This window comes from Equus asinus, chromosome 29 (genome assembly GCF_041296235.1).
Source record: "Equus asinus isolate D_3611 breed Donkey chromosome 29, EquAss-T2T_v2, whole genome shotgun sequence".
Lineage (NCBI taxonomy): Eukaryota > Metazoa > Chordata > Mammalia > Perissodactyla > Equidae > Equus > Equus asinus.
The window spans coordinates 24,919,309-24,939,470 of NC_091818.1; the positions used below are offsets into that span (position 1 = coordinate 24,919,309).

The following is a 20,162-nucleotide window of genomic DNA, read 5'->3' on the forward strand; positions in this document are numbered from 1 at the left end:
TATACTCACTCACCACATAGCAGTACACTTATTCCCAAGTATAATCATGGACTATTCCAGAAAGTCATGCCCTAAGAGATATTCGATAAACAATCATTGAATCAAAGATGTAATAAATGTGGCAAATTAGCTTAAAATGTTTCCGTGACCCAGATTAGGAACCATATAAAAACACCAAAAAAGTGTTATTAAACCCCCAATGACTTCCATTCCCAAATTTATAAATGGATTGTTTCTTTATTCATTTACTCATTGATTATTTCATATGTCATTTGTCCCGAGTGATTATCTACAAACCAGCTTATCCCAATTTGTTATATGTTAATAAAAATTTTATAACAGTAGATGTTATAGTAAACTTTGCTCAAAATATATGCTTTAGGACTGCAAAAAGTCTGAATTCTCCCCTTCCATGGCTCCCAACTTCTGACAGTTTGAAAGACTTTGTTCTATCTTCCAAATGTTAATTGCTCCCACTGAGAACCTGGCCCAACACAGACAACTAAAACACATTTGCTCACTAATGTGCTGTTTTCTCCCCAGGATTTTGATGCTTTTATCCAACAAGGTTTAATTGTCCCCATAACCCTGCAGAAAATGAAGCACAGAGAAGCATGACGTGGGGTGAAGTCACTCTTTGCGTAGAGGTTAATGCAGAGAAGAGAGAAATGAAATCCATTTCCAAAACATCTACCAAAAATTCACTGCTGAAGTCCCAATTTCTCTTCCCACTCCATCCCAGCCTGCTACCTTCTAGGTTACCCATTTTCTGCCAGAAATGTTATTCATGAATTAAAAGTAATACAGAAAGGAGCCAGGACAAATCACAACCTTGGTAGTTAGACAGTTGAATGAAAGAAACAACAAGGACAACAGGCAAAAAGAATACAGGATGCTAATTGAGAAGAACATTCTTGGATCTTTTTTGATCCTCATCCATTGAAATATGTGAATAAGGCTGCCTACATTACCTTACTACAGGTAAGATAAGGAAGATTTAATGTCATGAATGTCATAGAATATTTACTGTCAAGCCTGGCAAAAGATGGCGGTCAATACTTGGATGTCATCATCATGGTCATCGTCATGATCATCATTATCACTTGCTAGTGCCACAGGACATGGTGCTTCAGATTTGTCCTAGACATAGGTTTATAAAAGAACTGCTCAAAGCAACCATTCTCTTGACAAAGGAAAGTTGCCAAGGTTGCAGAGATGACCTGATGTCTTCTGAAATTCAGCAATATAATTTCCACTGGGGAAAAAAGAAGTCACAGAGGCTCACTCTCACTTAGCAGGTAGATAAGAGGCCACTTAAAGAGGCAAAATCTACCGAACATTTTCTTCACTGGTGAAGGAGGAGCATGAAGAGGAGGAAAGCTCACATTCTTCATGGTCTTCCTTTCTAATGGTTGAGCCCCCAAATCACCATAGCTGATGAACAGTCAAGCATCCATAAGGTGGGGGGGCAACACTAAGCACCCTAGAAAGAAGCACAAATCCTTGAGCACAACTGAATCAGAAAGCAAGTAACTCCTCTGAAAGCAACAACCATTGTGGAGGGTAAAGACCAGACTCTCATTCGGCTTCATTTTACGCAGTTCCCAGATCCCCCGCTCCCTCTCTGGCCACGCGAGATTACACCATTACCACTAACACTTTCAAAAGTGGGCCACAGATTCCTGTTGTTCACAACAGGACTTTACTCTTGGAAGACATCTAGCTACTACACAACACGTAGGGGAAAATTTAAAGCACACCTATAGAACTGAAATCATACACTCTCCTGAGGGAAAATAACAGATGGCCTGGCAGATAATGATCCTTAACTGACAGGCTAAGCAATAACAAGGCCAGTTCTGGGAGCACTGGCTTTGGCAACCAACGATGAACAGGAATCATGTTTCTTAGAGGACAAGGAAGACAGGATCCAAAGACTAGGGGAAGGTAGAGGGAAGAATGCAACACTCTCCACCCATGCAAGGGGCTTTCACTCCTTATCTTTCTGCTGAATGCATCATTTCAGACCAGCTGGTCTGTAGAAAGCCGTGGCCTGGATGATGGCTTTAGTAGCGAAGCGGGGAACTGGGGTGCAGAGGAAGCACAGATCATTCTTATGTTCATTCTTCCCCAATATCAACCAGGCAATGCTTTGAAAGCAGCCAGTTCTTCCCCCAAATGATTGCTGGGAAAAGAAGCATGACCTCTCCAGCAGCAAACTCATGATTGACAGCTACCACCTAAGGAGGGGAGGGCTGACGGATGGGTGTGGGAAATCAGGAGTCTGGAGGGGAACAGGACATTTTGGCTACTTCTAGTTGCCTCCCTGATTACTTGTGCATTGTCTAACCATATCCTGCCAGGCCAGCTTGACAGCTCTAGATTCCTGGAGTCCTGAGCAGGCACCAACACAGGCATGGCTGTCACTCAGTTTCATAGCGTAATTAAGGAAGGTAACAGCAGCAGAAAAATTTTAATGTTTCAATGCCCTTTTGCCATGGAGTCAGTTTTTTTTTTTCACATTTCCAACACGATGTCATGACATTTTCAAAAAGGGTTCACAAGAGGCATGGTTTTAGCAAATCTTACTCCCTAGATTTACAGGTTCTTCAGCAAATCTACCTAAATATTCCAGACAAGTCAACAAAAGTTGTCCTACTTGCTAGGCTAACAATGCTCTTTTCAGAAGAAATTTTTACTTGCTTATTTTCCATCTAAAACGTAGTTTATATTACTGCAGGAAATGAGGCAAGAGATATTCACTTAAACCATTAATGAAATTAAATGATTCTCAGCATAAACACATAAACATTACTATAAATATTACCTGCTACCCGCTAAACAGTGTTAAGAGCAGAACATTCCGTACCTCGTCTTGTAATTAATTTACAAGTTGGCAAATCGTTTTATTTATGTTTTGGGTCCAACTGATAGATTCACTGAGATTACAAAATGCAAAAACGATGCTTATTAGGGGATTAAGAAGGAAGAAAAGAGAACAATAAAGTACTTACTTGCAATGATAATTTTAAAGTAATCCTGAATTTCAAATTTGGCTTTTTTGCTTAAGAGCAAAGACTCTGATCTGAGCTATAACCCTTTGGTCCAGAGTCTATACTCCATTCCTCCACAGGACAAATCTTTGAGAAGTCTTCCTTTTATATTTATTTCTCCAAGTATCCAAGCTCTACTAGGAAGGAGTGAAAAACAAAAGACTGTCCTTAAAAAAAAAAAACTCACGATGTCCAGAATGTAAGCAACAAAAGAAAAATGAAACCTCTCCAAAGCTAATATCTAATTCAGAAGCGTAACTGCTCCCCTCTCTCTGCTGAAGGCATCCTCCCGTATTCCTGGTGACATTTCTCATCACCCAGTCAGTGCTGTTTTACAGCAATGTGAGGATGTTTGAAGAGAAATGAACTCATTCTCTGAAGTTCCTTGTAGTAAAAGAAAACATATGGAGGATTTCCTGCTGAGGATTCCCTACTGAGGCACAAATTCGAGGGGGTGTGGAATTTACTTGTTAAGGCTCTCCGTTTTCTAGACTCAGCAGTCTTTGCTCAGCAATGAGCCTGCATGGGCTGCTGCCGTGCTGAAGAGAACTCTGTTATTCTGCAATAACCCCATCAGCAAAGATGACTCGCAGGATGCAGGTCAACGGTATGTTAGCGCCCTGCTTGTCACAGTCTGTGTCTCAATCACCTCTTACCTCTAAGACCAGAGAAACGTACATAAGGACAGGCTTCTTTTCCCATTTGTTTTCTCCGTGTCTCTTCACATTTACCTCCTGATTTCTGATCTGAGATAAGCTGTTTCCAGGTAGGTGCACTTTGTGAGCACATTCCCCAAAATTAATTTGAAATGTTACCAACGTCTTCTTTCTCCTTCCCCCCTCCCCCATTTGAAAGTACACTTCTAAGGACAGCACACTTTAAAATATGTCATGAAGACACCAGTTGGCAGGAATAGTCGATTGCACATATGATGAAAACATCACTCTACATAAACCCCTCACAACTAGGGAGGCCTGTCCACTGACCCCGTGGATTAATACTTTTTAGTTTGAAAAAGAAAAACAAAAAGAGCTAATATCTTAAAACCTACCTTTAAAAGCACTATTTGGGGTTACCTCCCTCCCCCTCACCAACAGTGAGGGTACTACAATTCATCAGAGGAGTTTTTTCCCCTATTAATCCAGCAACTCCATTAGCAAAGCATTAACCATGTATTAATCTCAATTATCCTAATAATTCTCTCGATCTCCATATCCATCTTTTATATTACAAACTGGTGTTAAATATCCTGCTAGAAATAAGCTTCACGTGGTCTTTCTTCCCAAGTCAATGTGTTTGTGCAAGAATTAATTGTGTGGGGGAAATGTTTCTACAAGCCGAGCTAAGTGACAGCATGAATGATTAAAAGAAGTAGAGATGGGTATGAGGAAGAAGATGTTTAAGTTGTATGTGGAACTAGGACCTATCTAGGTGGTGGGGACAAAGAAAACTTTTGTGGGCTTAATTTAAAAATTTTCAAAATTATCTGGAAGGATGTTCTACATCAGGGGCCCACATATGGCCCAGGGGCCAAATCTTGCTCGTTGCCAGTATTCATAAATAAAGTTTTACCGGAACACAGCCACACCCATTTGTTCACATATTGTCTATGGCTGCTTTCCTGTTACAGTGGCAAAGCTGAGTAGTTATGACAGAGACTGTGTGGTCCAAAAAGCCTAAAATATTTACTATCTGATCCTTTACTTTAGAAGCTCGCAGACTCCTCTTCTACATGATAGAGGGTCACTAGGTAACTACAAATCCATAGGCATTTTTTTTTGGCATTGTCTAGTCAGAAGTACCATTATAATTGTATTTGAGGGAATGCTGATCACTCAGATGTCCTCTCACTACTCCCAGAGCAGATGCGACCAGGAGAGCTTCTTAGAGGTATGAAGCGGGGGTGAAACCCCAAGCTCCCGGGAGACAAAATGGATCAGACCATACAGGGGTGTTGCGGGATGACACAGTCAGAAGCAGAATTCAGACATCATCAAGGAGGGAAGCCAGAGAAGAAGGCTGAGAGCGAGAACTGAGAAGCACAATAAAGCCATATATGGAGGAGAAAATAATGGAGATTGGTTATTACAAGTCAGGATATGGAGTATGAAACGGCTGGAGCAAGCTGTTAGCACTAAGACCTTGAGCAAAAAATAAGGATGTTGGACACTTTCTTTCTGGTGGTCTGGTGGAAGGGTGACTAAGTTGTCCCAATTTGGACTTTCTCAGTTTTAAAATTGAAGATCCTGCATCCGGGAACCTCCTTGGTCCCAAGGACTCTGGACTGTTGGCCACCCTAACTGCTGGGGCTGTGCAGGAAGAGGTGGAAATCAAGTTGAAAAGAAAAACCTGGAGGGCAGTAGCCATACCTTCCCAGTGCTGGGGATCTTCTGTCCTTAGAGAGCTTAGGTAAGAAGCAGGGGACCACTTTCATGCTCCTGGGGATCACCAGGGGCCCCTGGAGGAAGACAGGGTCTCTGTTCCCGGTGAGTCAGTGATCTCACTGTGAGAACTTGCCCCGTGTGAACAGGAAGAGCGTAACCTCCAAACAACCCGTAAACAAGTGTGAGATCATCTGTCCTACTGGGCCGTTTTTGGCCTGACCTTTTCACCCCAAAGCCAGCCTGCATTTTTTTTTCAGAATAACTGACCTGCACAATTTGATTACTGCCCCTTACTTTGAACTCTCTGCTTTAATTTTCCCATACTCCACAGTCATCCCAAATAGTGCTTGGGTTTGAAGTTTTTTTTTTATTTTTATTTTTATTTTTTTTTAAAGATTTTATTTTTTTCCTTTTTCTCCCCAAAGCCCCTCGGCACATAGTTGTACATTCTTCGTTGTGGGTCCTTCTAGTTGTGGTATGTGGGACGCTGCCTCAGCGTGGTTTGATGAGCAGTGCCATGTCCGCGCCCAGGATTCGAACTGACGAAACACTGGTCCGCCTGCAGCGGAGCGCGAGAACTTAACCACTCGGCCACGGGGCCAGCCCCTCGGGTTTGAAGTTTAATTCCTTCTCCCTAAATAGTGAATGCTCACTCAACTTTCTAGGTCACATGAATGGAGTTATTTTTTCATTCATCAACCTGTTAGTAAGTCAGCCCATCAACCAATATTTCTTGAGCTGCTACTATGTGCCAGGAAGTGTGCTGAGCTTGGAGTGAAGGACTGAATCAGATTGACAAGGTCTCTGGCCTCATAGAGAGGAAAGAGAACCCAGAAACATATAAACAGGATAATTTCATAAATGTTTTGGGAGAAATAAGCACAGTGATGTGTTGTCAACTACCTGTGGGGTGGGGGGATTCTATCCTAAGTGGGTGGTCAGAGAGAACCTTTCTGAGAAGGTGACATTTTAGCCGAATGCTGGAAGCTGAGAAGGAGCGGGCTGTCCAGTGAAAGAGAAGTAAGGAAGAACTTGGCATGCCCCAAAAAGCAGAAGGACAGCGGTGTGACAGAGTGGGCAAGTGGCGTGGAGGCCTAAAGACCGAGAGAGAGCAGATGGTGTGTGGTCTTGCAGGAATGAGGAGGGCTTTGGATCTTTTCCAAGGGCAAGGCAGAGCCACAGGAAGGATTTGAGCAGGGGAATGTCTGTGATCTGATTTATGTTTTCAAAAGGATTTCTTTACCCATCCTGTTGAGAGTGGATTGGAGGGAGGTAAGAGTGGAAATGAGGAGATCCGTTGAGAGATGGGTGTTGGCTGGGATAAAATGGTGCCATTAGTGTTCAAGGGAAGAGAATGGTTTGAGATGTGTTCTGGAGGCCCACCAACTCCTCCCCTCAGAAATGGTCATCTGAAGTCACCTCATTTAGTTGTCCACATGTTAATTTCTCATTTCCACCCACAGCAAGCAGCTACCTGGTTTCCCTTAGTCACCACTGTGTCCCCAGCACATGACTCACACACAGAAGGGACGCATGTTATTCTGGTAGCTGTACATCAGATATTGTGAACAAAAAGCTACAAGTGAGTCGGGTGGGTCTGGAAATCCCAAAGTGAGAAGAGAACACGTAGCTCTGCAAAAAGTTATCTTTGCTTCTGGAGTTTGAACATTTGGGTGGATACAGTAGATCAGCTCACTTAGCGTTTCTTCCAGCTCCTTCTGGAGTGCTTCCTTCACCTTAAAGCATGGACAGCTGGGGACATTTTTCAGACACCCTTGCAGCCAGGGTTCTGCCAGCCTTACACATTCTGACAAACTTGAATTTGGTCCTGACTTAAGTCAAGAAGAGCAATAGTACAGGATGCATCCATCCATTCTGCAGGTGCAGATCAGCAGGTCAGCGTGACTCTGCAGCCAATAGTTGGGGTCAGCTTCATGGGCTGTGACCAGAGCAGACACACAAGGCCCCATGTCTGGAAGGGTCCTGCACTTGGATTAATGCTCTGTTGTTGCTGTCCTGATTCTTAATAATTCTAGACAAGCGGCCTGCATTTTCATTTTGCACCAGGCCACACAGATTACGTAGCCGGTCCTGCCGATGGTTCTGGAGTCAGCCTCCTCCACTCTGGAGGGAGCTATGGTGAGGTGTTCCCAGAGCCAGCAGGGATGACCATAGCCTCCAGTTCTCTGGATATTGCCTCGGGTGCCATGATCCAGGAGTCAATAGCTGGGACAGTGGCTCCATGGTCCTCATCTTCCTGGTCATGACAGAGGGAGGCCAGCTCTGCTCGCAGGTGTTGTCTCTGGAGGCATTTTTGGAGGCCCAGCCTAGATTCTGCTCCTCCAGCTCTCCAAGAATTTTGCAAGCAAAATTCTCTTTCTGTTTAAAACAGAGCGGATGCTGCTATCTTCAGCAATATTCATCCCTAATTAAGGACACACTTGGAGGAACAAGCTGGCTTCTTAAAGAGCTTTCTTCCTGTTTTATCATCAGACTTTGTACTGTTGAGGTGGTAGAATTTCGCGGCAATTTTGAGATTCCATGTTCTGGACATGCTCTTTATGAGGCGGAGAGGCTGAGCTGCTGTTTAGTGGGGATGGACTTGTGTACATTAGTTGCACCCTTTGATTGTAAAGATGCATTCTTTCCCTTACTGATAGACTGCTGATTTCCCACTGGTGACCTAGAATCATAGCCTGTCTACAGTCTCACTTGAATGCCCACGTGACAGGTGGAATATGTCTGTCCAGGTGCCTCAGTAACCCATGGCTGCTGTAACAAGTTACCACTAACTGGGTAGCATAAACAATAGGAATTTCTTCTCTCACAGCTCTGGAAGCCAAAAGTCCCAGATCAAGGTGTGGCAGGGTTGGCTTCTTCTGGAGGCTCTGAGGGAGATGTGTTCGGTGCCACTTCTCCTAGTTTCTGGTGGTTGCTGGGAAGCCTTGGCTTTCCTTGGCGTTCCTCACTCCAATCTCTGCCTCCTCAGTCTTCGCATGGCGTTCTCCTCCATGTGTCTCTGTATCTCTCCTCTTCTTATAAGGACACCAGTCTTTGGATTTAGGGCCAACCCTAATCCACTATGACCTCATCTTGACTTAATTGCATCTGCAAAGACCTTATTTCCAAACAAGATCACCTTCTGAGGTTCTGGGTGATGTGAATTTGGGGGGCATATTATTCAACCCACTACACCAGGGTATAGATTTGAGCCTGTAGAACCAAATCAAGCTATCTGGTCTACACAGAGGTCAAACATCTTGGCCTCATGGCTGTCTATTCCTGGCCAGCTGAACCAACCTGCTACAGACATGTGAGGTTAGAAGGAGTTAGAGATAACCATACTGTTGTGGAAGAAAGTGCAAGAAGTGGCAAGTTTGTTTTACCTTCAAACACATCCTACCATCAGGACACGTCCAAATATGAAGGGACATCTGGGTTTCTTCCAATGCACTTGGAAAATCTTAAAGTTACAGGGAAATGTCGATAATTTACCCAAAATAAACCATCAAAAATACCAACCCCTCATCTAAAATTTTTCCCCCATGAATGCACCCCTCCAATTTTGTTCTACCTATGAGAATTTCCACAGTAACCTCCGCGAAGGACAAGCTTTTGTGTAGAGGAGAAAAATGTCAGGCAAAGCCATTGAAACCAATGTCACTTCACTCATGTACAGTGACGACTTTTTACATTTCCAAATCAAAAAACAATTTAAGCTATTTTAGATACTTTTTTCTAGTTCAATGGGATCTAATTCCTTAAAGCTGAAGAAGCAAATAATTTTCCCCCAAAAATGAAGGCCTAAAATGACACTACAAAATATAGTCTTAGGATGGAGGTATCTTTTTTTTACGGGCCTGGAAGAAAAGATTGCATTATGAACTACACAAAAAGCCATGCCATCAGAACTCATTTACCATTTTTTGCTGTACATATCTTGCCATGAGAGAGTTACATTTATCAGGCAGCACTGAAGCTATTTATTCCCTTCTTACTCCATTAATTAAACTATAATGTAATCACTTGGGTTATCCATAACCAATCTTTGGAAGATTAATAGAGGATGATATTCTTTTGCTCATATTTGGCTTCTGCATGGTAATGATACAGCAATAAAGTTTATGTTCCCATAATGTGTAAGAATTGTATTTTACACCAAGTAACTAACATTGAAAATAACTACGGGTATAAGCAAACCACACAACACAACCATTCTTGGCATACATTAATGTGTCACCAAAAGTATTAATCCAAAGCTCATTGTAGCTACAAAAATCTGAATATTTAAGTTATAAGAATGCATAAAGAAAAAATTACTAAAAATATGTCGTGTCTGAAAAATAACTTGAAAATAGATTTAGTGGTTAGCTATTAAACTAGTTCATTTTTCATATGCGCTTTGAGGAAACTAAAACTTGCATTGTTCTAACCTAAGTATTTGTCCCCATATAATTTAAAATCCAATTTTGCAATACAGAAACATTACTGGCATAATAGGCACTTAAAACATATGCCACTTTGCCATTTCGTAACATTTCACATTTATTAATGAATTATTTCTTGTAACACTTCTCAACAAAGCTTTAAAATCCGTTCACTTTAGGTGGAGAAATTAAGACAAAAACACTTGAGATTTGTATTTTAGACCCACAGAAGGAATCAGAGGCGCAGAAAGACGGAACAAAGCTATTGGTCAGGACTTTGCATAAGTATGCCTCAATCTACATATATTTTTCTTCTCTAGCCACGTAATTACATACTTTTATTTCACCATTAAAGGGATTCCAAATACCTTAAATTTGTATGATTTTATTGTCTAATCATAGCAACCATTAAGAGTGTACGTGAACTCCTTTGGAAAATGAATCTTTATGTTTTTCCTCTTGGTTTTGCTCCCTAACAGAGAGTAAAGTCAGAGAATATCCTACTCAATGGTTCTCTCATATAGATAGAGGCGAGCTCTGAAATGTGCTCATACTTCACTTTCTCATGATTGATACAAAGATACAACTAGTCTGTGTTCATATGACGACAGAGACGAAGGGATTTACCAACATGGAAAAGGAAAATTATGAACCACAATTCTCTTATGCAAACTCAAGTCTGTCCCAAAAACCAGTTCTTATCCTTAGTTACACCAGAACTATTTGCAATTGATCGGTGTGTAAAAAATTGTGAATGAACAAAAAATACATACATTATCAACAACAATCAAATGGAATTTTTATTTCAATAATTACCAACCCCAAATTGTTCTCAACCCAAACTCTCTGTTGCTGTCCTGGATCCCTTTGACAGCTACTCCTGGGCTCTTCCTATATCTTTTATACCCATTGCCCCTGCCAAAACATTTACTTTTTATTCCTGATTCTTTTTGTAATTATTCCTGGGTCAATCTTTCCTTTCATCATTCTTCCTTTAACTTTTAACCCCTTTTCCCTCTTTTCCAATATTTTTCATTTTTCCCTGAATGTCCATCTGGATTTCTGTTGATTTCGGGTCCCGGTTAGCTCACTTTCTACTCTACCTTCAGTCTCCGTCTCGTCACCTTTCTACTGGTTTTCTCCAGTGCAGTTAATCCACACAGAGAATTACTGATGGCAGGTGGAGCTGTACAGAGACCTTAAAGCTGTGGATCGATGTAAATGCTGCTCAGTACTCTATCCAGCAAACTCAAGTATGCCTAAAAAAGAAGACCACAATTCCACTGAAAAGTTGATAACCTCAACTAGCTACATAAAACAAGGTAGCTATCACAATGAAAAATTAAAAAGGCAACTAGGAAAATAGACAAAAAAGTTAGTAAGGTTTCTTTCCATTTGTGACATTAAGTAATTTAAATATCCATAATAGCATTTTGTTTGTTTTGTTTTTATTCATAGTGTTGATCTCATTTCTCTGATCATTAATGAAAAGAGTGACGAATAAAGTGAAATTCAAGCTATGGCCAGTTTTGAGAGCACTTTACTTTCTCAGGTCTCCCCATTATTCATCATTAGATGTTGCCCAGATTTCCATGTACTTTTTAATCTAGGGAACATATCCACATCTTGGCAAGTTTGAATTGACTTATTGAGTAAAATTCGGTGACATGGCAAAAGCTGCTTCTAGAAAGTTCTATTGCATTCTCTGTGTCCATTAATTTTATCTTTCTATAAAAAAAGCAATTGAGTTAGTAAAACATGTTTTCTACTCCTCATTTTTCTAAACTTTAGTTGGCTTAAAGGTTTCTCTTAATAGTTGTTCAACTACTTCACAAGAGATTTAAGCTAGACTTTCTGGGCAGTAAATTCTAAGCTGTATTTTGATAAAACCTTTAAAACTAAAAGTATCACATTTTTTCTCTTTCCTCTGTTCTTATTTAGTATACAACATACTATATCTTTTTAATCTTAAGAACCCTTCAGTCATTGAATTCTACTTAATAATATGACTATCAGGTGTCCCTCTCTGTTTTTGCCACCTAAATATCTTTGGCGGTGAGGTAATCCTAGCATTTCTGCCCCTGCTCAATCAAAATTAGTATTTTTCTGAAGATGTGTGATTTCTTTCTTTTATAAAGAATCCTTACGGTTACACAGTTGCTCACACCTAGTAGATAAAATAAAATAGCCTGCCTTAGGATGAGGGGTCAAATTTGACACCTGCAGGCTTCTGGAAACTTCCTGTTGCTTATTCCTATGGCATCTCTCTCTTCTTCCTTCTTCCCTGCCTTGACATGTGAGGTCTATTGGGTGTTCTGAAAATCTGCTCCTAGATGAAACCCCAGACCTGCCTGTGCTTGCGCAAGTCCATTCCACCCCCTACCATGTCGCAGAGTAACACGATCACATCATTAATTTTTCATTTATCTTTTTCTCTTTCACTTTATAGTTCCCCGACTAACAGAAAGTAACTTATAGATGACATCCCAGCCAGCCCTTCGCCACTACTGCTCTTCCTTTTTGCAACACTAAGCAATATTCTTCACCCTTTGTGTGAATGCAAGGGCCTTTTAAAAGGAAAAAGATTCTGATGTGTTGTTAACTACTGCTAGGAGATGTGATGTGGCAAGACATTCACCTCCAAGACACACTATTTAAGAACCCGTGCTGAGAGAGCTGGTGGGGACTTTGCCAGAGGATTCGGTCCTGTCCTCCCCATTTAAGCAGAAAAATATGTACCCTGATCAGAGCAGATTAAAATGTATTCTGTTGTTCATCTGGCATAGAATACTTGAAAACAGAAAGGTGAGACAAGCTGGGATACCCAATGACATCTTATTTTCTGGTTTATTGTTCAGTTAAAGGTAACTAAGATTCCTCACCTCCAGAACTGAAGCATAAGCAGACAAGGGTTTTATTCTGTCATAACAGAAGTCAACTCCTATGTAATTCCGGGTGTGAATGGGAGATCCACATAATCAGGGACACTGTCTCCTATTATCTTTATAATGTAGTATGTGAGAGCCAGTTTTCTGGCTTCCAAGTCAACTAAGGGCCCAAAATAGCTGTTGGAACTCCACCCATTAAATCTGCATTCTAGGCAGGAGGAAGGAAGGGGAGGAAGATGTTCTTTTTAAAGATATTTCTCTGAAGTCCCATGCAACAGACCACATACATCTCATTGATTAGACTATAGTTATATGGCCAAACTAATTGCAAGGAAACCTGCAAAATGGAATCTTTTCTCCAGATGCCATTGTGTCCAGCCAAGAATCAAGGTTCTGTTCCAAGGAGGCAAAATTCTATTGTAGACAACTAACTGCCTCTGCCACCCCAGTGTACTGGAAGTGGTTAATATAGAGCATGTTACATAAATTGCCACCACCTGATGGGTGGCAGTGGCGTTGTTAAAACTATTGCACAAAGGTCCATCCCGTTGCGATGTTCCCTGTGCCTAGAATTGGTCTCCAGCTCCCTAATAACTCCTACTCTTCCTTTGGGCCTCATTCCTTCCTCACGTTCCTGGGACAGCAGTCCTGCCTGGATGGAGGCCCTCCTTCCACATGGCAGAGCCCAGATGCCTCTCCTTCCCCACTGCTCTGCCCAGGGGAAGTTCTCCACGTGCATGGCTGACTCCTGGCCTGTGGCTGCCGTGGCTTCCATCCCAGGCTGCAAGCCCCACGAAGGCAGGAACTTAGTCTTTCCATTTGTTTATTCGCCATCATATCCCAGAAGAGTGCCTGGGACATTGTAGGCATTCAATAAAGATTTGTTGAAAAATGAGTCAAACTAGTCTGCACAGAGGGAATGCAGTCCTACAGCAAGCTCAGATTTCAGTGGGCCTGGAATGAAAAGAATCTTGGCTCTAGATGAGGACAGACACGACTGGTCTCTTGGGCAGAAGGAACTAGAAGCCTATCTATGTTTGGCCCAGCTTGCTGCTTTTAGGGGCTCTGTTCTCACCTACGGGATGAGCTGGAGGAAGGGCTCATTAAAAGCTGCTACTTGTGGTATGTGAATGTCTCCGAGTGTGTTCTCTGGCTCCAACTGCCCTTTCCTTTCCTGAATCTACTGTCCGGCTGGCCCCTATGGCTGAGCCTTTCTGCTTTCGCTGTCCACCAGCACTCCTTGGGACTTGACGCTTTGTACTATCCTGGTGTTTCCTGAGTCTGTTTCTCTGGGACTGTCTCTTGGGGTTTCTCTTGCTTCTCAATGTTTTGCCTCTTTGAGGCCCTAGAATTTCAACCTGGACCCAAACCTTGGATTTCATAGTTGTATTCTAGTTAGTCGGCCATGTATATTTATGTTTACATAACTATAAAATAAAATGTGTATAATTATCATCTTTTGGGGGGGTTAGTTATTTTCAACACTCTCTTTGGTGTCTTCATAAAATTCCAAGTAGAAAGCTATTCCAAAAATTTAAACAGATAGGAATGTGTCTTAGGGGAACCCCTCTGATTACGCCAGGCAAGATCCTGCAGTGAGCAAAGTGAGATACACAGCAACCTTAACAAATGTTGCTTTACCAATAAAAAAAGCCCGAGTTTACCATTTTTCTGACTGGATACAGATAAATTTCTCAAATAGATTTTTTTTTTTTTCAGAGCAATCAGGTTCACAGCAAAATTGAGTGGAAAGTATAGAGAGTTCCCATTTAGCCCCGTCCCCTCGCATGCATGGCCTCCCCAACTGTTAACTTTGGCATCAGAGTGCAACATTTGTTACAACTGATGAACCTACATTGACAAATCATTATCACCCCAAATCCATAGTTTACATTAGGATTTACTTTTGGTGTTGCACATTCTATGGGGTTGGATAAATGTATGACAACACATCATTAGAGTATTATACAGAAGAGTGTCACTTCCCTAAAAATCCTCTGCTCTGCCTGTTCATCCCTCCTTCCCCCAACTCCTGACAACCACTGATCTTTCACTGTCTTCACAGTTCCACCTTTTCCTGAATATCATGTAGTTGGCATCATATAGTATACAACATTTTTATATTGGTTTCTTTCACTTAGCAAAATTTAAGTTTCTTCCATGTCTTTTCACTACTTGATAGCTCATTTCTTTTTAGTGCTGAATAATATTTCATTGTATGGATGTACCACTGTTTATCTGTTTCCCTACTGAAGGACATCTTGGTTGCTTCTACATTTTGGTTATTATGAATCGAACTATTATAAGCATCTGTGTGCAGATTTTTATGTGCACAAAACTTTTCAACCCATTTGGGAAAACACCAAGAAGTGTGATTGCTGGGTCATATGGTAAGACTGTGTTTTTGTCATAAGCTACCAAACTGTCTTCCAAAGTGGCTGTGCCATTTTGCGTTCCCATCAGCAATGAATGAGAGTTCCTGTTGTTCTACGTCCTTGCCTGAATTTGGTGCTGTCAGTGTTTTGGATTTTCACTGTTCTAATAGGTATATAGTGGTATCTCATTGTTTTAATTTGCGATTCTCTAATGACATGTGATGTTGAACATTTTTTCATATGCCTATTTACCATTTGTATACCTTCTTTGGTGGGATGTCTGTGAAATCTTTGGCCCCTTTTTTAACTGGTGTGTTCATTTTCTTATTGTTGAGTTCTAAGAGTTGTTTGCATATTTGGAATAACAGTCCTTTATCAGATATGTCTTCTGAAAATATTTTCTCTCAGACTGTGGCTTGTCTTTTCATTCTCTTGATGGTGCCTTTCAGGGAGCAGAAGTTTTTAATTTTAATGAAGTCCAACTAATCAATTATTTCTGTCATGGATCATGTCTTTGGTGTTGTATCTAAAAAGCCATTGCCAAACACAAGGTCATCTAGAATTTCTCCTATGTTATCTTCTAGGAATTTTACAGTTTTTCATTTAAGATTTAGGTCCATGATCCATTTTGAGTTAATGTTTGTGAAGGGTGTAAGGTCTGTGTCTAGATTCGTGTTTTTCGCATGTGGATGTCCAGTGGTTCCATCATCATTTGATTTCTTCATTGTATTGTTTTTGCTCTCTGTCAAAGACCAGTTGATTATACTTATATGGGTCTATTTCTGGGCTCTCTATTCTGTTCCATTGTTCTGTTTGTCTAATTTTTCACCAATACCGCATGGTCTTGAGTACCGTAGCTTTATAGTAAGTCTTAAAGTCATGTGGTATCAACCCTGCAACTTTGTTCTTCTCCTTCAATAATGTGTTGGCTATTCTGGGTCTTTTGCCTCTCCATACAAACTGTAGAATCAGTTTGTCAATATTCACAAAATAACTTTCTGGGATTTTGATTGGGATTGCATTGAATTTATGGATCAAGTTGAAAAGAACTGACGTCTTGACAATATTGAGTCTTCCTATCCATAAACATGGAATATCTCTTCATTTATTTATTTTCTTTGATTTCTTTCATCAGAGTTCATAGTCTTCCTCATATTGAACTTGTGTATATTTTGTTAGATTCATACCTAAGTATTTCATTTTGGAGGGTGCTAATATAAATGGCACTGTGTTTTTAATTTCAAATTCCAATTGTTCACTCTTGGTATATAGGAAAGCAATTGACTTTTGTGTATTAACCTTGTATTCTGAATCCTTGTTATTAGTTCCAGGGCTTCTTTTTTTTGTTGGTTCTTCTGGATTTTCTACATAAACAATCAGGTTATCTGCAAGCAAAGACAATTTTATTTCTTCCTTGCAAATCTCTATACCTTTGGATAATTTTTTTGTGGAGATATAACTTATTTGCCATAAAGTTGACCCTCTTAAACTGTTCAATTTGGAGCGGTTTAGTATACTCACAAAACTGCAACCATCACCACTATCTAATTCTGGACCAATTCCATCAGCCAAAAAAGCAACCCCATACCCACTAACAGTCACTTCTCATTCCCTACTCCCCAGGTGGTCACATTTTACACAAAGAAGCCAACATCCAAGATAAATAAACTTTTGTGACAAAATTTAAAAGTACAGAAGGAAAAACAAAACATAATTCAAAGCACTATATGACCAATTTCTAAGAGAAAAATACTAGACTAAACATTATGAAATTGTCATTTTTATAGGCAAAATGACCTAATGGTGGCAATTTCATAGGGTCAATCTAACATTCGCATCGGTGTGCTTGAATCAAGGAACTGTATCAGAATACCTTGATGACTATAGCCTTCAATTCAACTTAAAGTCAGATCCCAAGCATAGTAACAATAACGTGTAAGCAAAATAAGAAAAAATGAAAATTGCAAACATTTTATAAAGCACATGCCAGAACTGAATTTGAGCATCCTCCAGCGCTAACATATCTCCATAAGAATGGATGTCTTGGGTGGTTTCCTAAGCATACACAGAAAGGGGATCCAAGTACTTAAAACTAATTTTTTTTTGAGTTCATAATAGTTTCCATCAATGTGAGATTTCAGCTGTACATTATTTCTTAACTGTCGCCACATAAGTGCTCCCCTTCATCCCCAGTGCCCACCCCCCATACCCCCTTCCCCTGGTAACCACTGAACGGTTTTCTTTGTCCAAGTACTTGTTTATATTCCACATATGAGTGAAATCATCTGGTGTTTGTCTTTCTCAGACTGGCTTATTTCGCTTAGCATAATTCCCTCTAGGTCCTTCCATGTTACTGTAAATGGGATGAATTTGTCTTTTTTTCTAGCTAAGTAGTATTCCATTGTATATATATGTACATACCACATCTTCTTTATCCAATCATTAGTCAATGGGCGCTTGGGTTGCTTCCATGTCTTGAGTATTGTGAATAGTGCTGCTATGAACATAGGGGTGCTTATGTTACCTTAGATTGTTGATTTTAAATTGTTTGGGTAGATACCCAGAGGTGGGATAGCTGGGTCATATGGTAGGTCTATTTTTAGTTTTTTGAGGAATCTCCATACTGTTTTCCATAGTGGTTGCACCAGTTTGCATTCCCACCAGCAGTGTGTGAGGGGTCCCTTCTTTCCACACTCTGTCCAACATTTTCTATTTTTAGTCTTAGTGATTATAGCCATTTTAACAGGCATAAGGTTGTATCTTAGTGTAGTTTTGATTTGCATTTCCCTGATGATTAGTGATGTTGAACATCTTTTCACGTGTTTTTTGGCCATCTGTATGTCTTCTTTGGAAAAATGTCTGTTCGTCTCCTCTGCCCACTTTTTGATTGGGTTGTTTGCTTTTTTGTTGTTCATTTGTGTGAGTTCCATACATATTATGGAGATTAACCCCTTGTCAGATATATGATTTGCAAATACTTTCTCCCAGTTGGTGGGTTGTCTCTTTGTTTTGATCCTAGTTTCTTTTGCGTTGCAGAAGCTCTTTAGTCTGATGAATTCCCACTTGTTTATTTTTAAAACTTATTTTAACAAAACTTTTTTTAACAGTATTTAAACTTGTTAGAGAATTTCATGAATAATTTATAAACATATTATAAAACCCCACTAGTAACCATTAGAGAAAAAACATGGGCCTTGTGCCAATATGGCATGCCCACTGCTAGTCATCTCCTCAGATGACCATCAGCTGGGTTTCTGCAGCAATGTCTGCTGTTAACACAGGGAGGCTGTTTTCTCCAAGCTGTGACTATATTTTAACCTTGACTGTTATTGCAATTTGATTAGACAAACTGCAGTTTGTTGTCTCAGTTCTTTTGAGAAACAGTAAGGTGGAATTTTTCTCTTTTTTTGAGAAAAAGAAAAACCATAAAAGCTTAAAGAATGCTTGTCAGCGGGGCTAAAATTTCCAACAAAATGGCCAGGAAGTTCCTGATACTAAACATCCACCCCAGGTCCCTTGGACGTATTCTTTACACGTGTTTTCTTAGAGAAGCTAATAATAGGGTTACATAGTTGAGTTTTTATTTCCCTAGCCCATTTTGTGAGTAAAATGTCAGAAAAACAATTTCCCTAAAACTGATGCTAAAAGGAAGAAATGGAGAAGCGAAATATCTAGGACGATTAGATCCATGTAATACAAATTACACTATACTAGAAATATATCTTTATTATACAAATTGATGTCCTTTTAAAATAGTCTGGAAAGAGAAGAGTTAATGATATTTCTTGCCTTTAAGGCAACTGTCTAAACTGGGCCAGAACACAGACTAAATGACACTCTTCCTAAAAGCAATCTTCACTTTAAGTACTAAGAGCTAGCCTTATATAAGAGTGACAGAGCATCCTATTTACAGGAAAAGTTGAGGCTCAGTAGATAGATTTGAGACAGGGTATAGTTTAATTTGGCAAGATTTAGTTATGTTTGTTTCGTTGTCATTCTTTTTTGATAATTTGTGTGCTCACGGTATGGAAGATATTTGGGGATATTATCCCTCTCCACATTACTTCCACACTATAGCTGCCTCCATCACTTGGCACTGAGAGTTACAGAGTTCTCTCTGGAGACCGTTAGCACATCCACCCCAAAGGCTGCCCTCTGCAGGGAATCTTTTATTCTTAGCCCATGAAACAGATGTGCACGCACCCTGCTGTCCTCAGAAGTTGTTGGCTAGGTAGAGTAACAACTTTGGGCTTGTTACCAACATAACTATCATAATAGCAGCCTCATACCCCCGTTTCCTGGTGGACGGATGCAAAAAGCTCTAAAAGATTTGAAGACCACTGAAATAAGACACAATGATTTTGCAGGTTGGTTGCTAGAGTGAAGACAGGGGCAAAGAGAAGTGGAGGATGAATAAAGATAGGGTAGGCCTAATAATGCAAGTCTAAGAGAGCTACCATTACCCTCTTATCAGGTAGGATGTTATTGGCAGGCAAATGAGACACAGATAAATGAAATCAAGCCTCCTTTTAAGGCAGGTGAAGCTAGGTAGTGTTTCGAGTGGGAGTAATCTCCCCAACGGCAGAACAGTAAATTCCGACCTCTGCAGTGAGTAACAAAAGGCCTTCCCTTCTTCCTCCTGTAAGCTGGGAAATGGGTTTGCCTAAACAAGGGTAGGATTCAGGATCAGGATCACAAAGGGAGCGGTAAAGCTTTCCCTGCTCTTGTTTTTTCAACCATGTAGAAGTGGGTGGACCAAAGTGGGTTAAGTCTGGTCTTGAACCCCTGCCAAGATGGACACTGGCAAATTCAAGCTGGGAGTGTTCTCTCTTTCTGTGTTTCTGTCTCTTCCTCTTACACAAACACTCACACACACACACACACACACACACACACTCTCAATCTGATGAGAATTACAAGCTGTTCTCTAATAGATAGTCAAATAATCTGGAGTCTGAACAGAGATTGACCCTATGGACCCCACCTTAAACCACTTCTCTCCTCCCAGAGCTCAGAGAAATTGTCATGGTTCTAG

At 40.5% G+C, this 20,162-nt stretch overlaps 1 protein-coding gene across 2 annotated transcripts in view; it reads right to left on the reverse strand.

Annotated features, from left to right (window-relative positions):
• The window catches only part of KIAA1217 (KIAA1217 ortholog), a 702,592-nt gene that overhangs the window by 366,887 nt on the left and 315,543 nt on the right, over positions 1-20,162 (reverse strand). The window contains exon 1 of one of the 2 annotated variants that reach the window (XM_070501283.1): positions 3,015-3,386. The exons of the other annotated variant lie outside the window; for it this stretch is intronic. The gene's annotated coding sequence lies outside the window, so the exon portion shown is untranslated. Of the gene's footprint in view, positions 1-3,014; positions 3,387-20,162 lie in introns of those variants that run through there. 2 annotated transcript variants of the gene reach the window in all.